The sequence below is a fragment of the Calidris pugnax genome, unplaced genomic scaffold (genome assembly GCF_001431845.1).
Source record: "Calidris pugnax isolate Ruff unplaced genomic scaffold, ASM143184v1 scaffold18, whole genome shotgun sequence".
Taxonomy (NCBI): domain Eukaryota; kingdom Metazoa; phylum Chordata; class Aves; order Charadriiformes; family Scolopacidae; genus Calidris; species Calidris pugnax.
Window position 1 is genome coordinate 5,543,659 of NW_015090812.1, and position 2,799 is coordinate 5,546,457.

Below are 2,799 nucleotides of genomic sequence, written 5' to 3' on the forward strand. Positions count from 1 at the left end.
TTTCCCCTCCCTTGGGAAGCCCCAGCCAAACCCGGGGGACAAACAGCCAGCGCCAAAGGCCCGGGGGAATCGGAACCCGGATTTTTAATTATTAGCTCCAGCGCACGGGGTGGGGGGGATGAGGGAGGATTTTTTTTTTGGGGGGGGGGTGTGTGTGCTTTTTTTCCACCACCACCCCCCCTCTTTCTGTGTGTCTGCGTGCGTGTGTGTGGATGGGCACAAGCTCCCAGAGAAAAGAAATTTTAGAGTAACAACTAAAGGCTTTCTTGTGCAGTTATTTTAAGGGCTTTGTTCAGTGCCTGAAGGGGGATGCGCCCATTTGTTCGGGAGGGGATTCATCACATGCCCCTTTCATGTGAACCAGAGGTTAACAACCTAATGAGCACTTGGTGAAGAGATGAAGCGTGTAAAGAGCCCGATTTTCCCAAATCCTGGGCTGCTGTCTTGGGGATGTGCTACTCTAACCTCTGCTGGGCTAATAGTCTCAGCACTTCCAGCGGGGAGGCCCCGGGAGGCAACCGGGTCCAGCAGCGCTCAGGCAGGGCAGCAGCAGCGAGACAGCCCCGTTTCCAATGCCCCACCGGGGAGCCGGGGGGGCCCGGCCCCGCCGCTACATATGTTGGGTCAAGTCTCCCCATTGTGAGCGTGTAAAAAGGTGTAAAAACTCAATCATCTGTAGCTTTTTTAAAGGGAGGGCTTTACCCTGGATTTGTTGCATAATGGATTGTTAAAAAAAAAAGTGGAGGGGCTGAATTAAAACTGTTCCCTAGTCACTTTTAATTAGACCGCTCTATTTAATTAGCAAAGTTGAAACATGCAATTAAAATTAGCTCAGTTTAGCACATATTAAAGGAAATGGGGGGAACGCGGCTCCGGCTCATATTAAAACGAGTCGGAGGAGAAATGGCGGAGAAGTTTGAGCCTGAGCGAAATGACTCTGTAGAGGTAATTCAGCAAGAGACCATCTGTTAGAGGACCCGCCGGCCTCCCCTTAATTACGAACCCGCTCCTAATGTCTCTATAATAACCGTCCCCTCAACGCCGACGCCTTACACACGGCCGGTGCCGTCGGATGGGGCAGAGCACCGGGAGAGGCTGCCTGTCTGTGCGTTTATGCTACGCTATTTTCGAAAAGCCCGGTGCTGGGACCGGTGCCGGGCCCGGAGGGTGCCCCGGGGCGGGGGGGAACCGGCAGCCCTTGCCCCCTCCGCGGGTGCGGAGCCGGGACGGTCCCTGCCGCGCAGCCGCTGGACTGCGAGGCGGAGAGGAGCCCACGCAGGAATACGCGGAGCCCCGATTTTCCCCTTCTTTCCTTCCACAACTCGCTCTCCCTTGTCTCTTTCTCCTCCCCCACTGGGAGCCGGGAAATCGAGTTAATAATGTTTCAAATACTTGAGAAGTCCGGGCTAACGGGAGCTCCGTCTCCCTTTCCCCGCTCCGGGATCTGAGGAGGTTGCCTGGACCAGGAGGAATGTGCCTTTTTTTTTTTTTCTTGGCGGGGTGGGGGGTGGGGAGGGTGGGATAATTTTCATTCTTGTAATATTGGTTTGGGGATAATTACTTTTAATGTCAAAAAGATTTAGTTTAATATCATCTCTATTAGGCTGCTGGGCGGATAATTAAAAGTGAAGATGATAGCAGCAGGGAAACAGATGGCATTTGCTTACTTTGATTCAGTAGGTAAATAATGAAAAAGTCAATGGCAAACCCCCTAGAACAATTGAAACCTTAAAGAGCACTAACATTAGCAGGTACTTACAAACTGTCTTCCGCTAAGAACGAGATGAAAATACACTAATCAAGAACTATATTTCTCTGGGATGCTTCCGGGCGCTGCGCTGCCTGCGGGCGTGCGCGTCTGCCTTCCCCTCCATGGCAGCCAATAGACGGGCTCTTTTTAATTAAGATTTTACGACTGTAATTGGGGGAAGATGCGGCGGCACCGTCGCATGCAGCTCTCTCCAACTTTTGGCAGGGGAGCGGCAATGCATAGGATGCTTTTAGGTGAATCGGTGGGAGCGAGGGGAGAAATAAACGCCGGGAAGATCGGCTCTTTTTATAAAAGAAAAAAAAAAAACCTAAAAAAATAACCAAACCCAACCAAAAAAACCCGTCTCGTGTTTTATCGAGCTGACCCAGGTGTGAGCATTGAGTCCGACTTCGTGCGTTGCCGGAGGCCGCCGGAGTCACACACACACCCCGGGGGTAATTAAGCAGCCCCCGGGGCACCGCGCCACGGAACGCGGCGGGGGTTTTTTTGGCCGTTCCCGTAACGAAGTAACGGAGCGTTTCACACGGCTGGAGGGTGCGTGTTGCCCAAACCGGGGGCGACACTGTGTCCTCTCATCTCTGACCCCAACCTCCCTCCCCGATCCCCGCTACCCCAACCTCAGCCCGGGGGGGCTCAGCGGGGCCAGTAGCCGCCTGCGCCCGGCCCGGGCAGGGCTCTCGCCGAGGGGAACACCCGGTAGCCCCGGGGCCCCGCAGCTGGCCCAGGCGCCCGGTGCCAAACCTGGGCTACTCCTTCGGGGCCCGGCGAGCCCCGGCGAGAATTTTGGGGGAGGGAGGGAGGGAGGGGGGAAGGAAGGAGCTGGGTCCACTCCTGGTGGTGGAAGGAGCTCCCAGAGCCAAGCTGGGAGCGAGGGGAATCTCGGGGGCTTTAAAGTTGCGTTTCGCTCGATTTGGAGGAATTAATTTCTCTTTTCCTCGTAACCCGGCGGTGTCCCGCTCCGGTTCCCCGGCACACCCGCCCGTGCAGCGGGAGCAGGGCTACTCTGTGGGTTCAGAAAACAAACACCC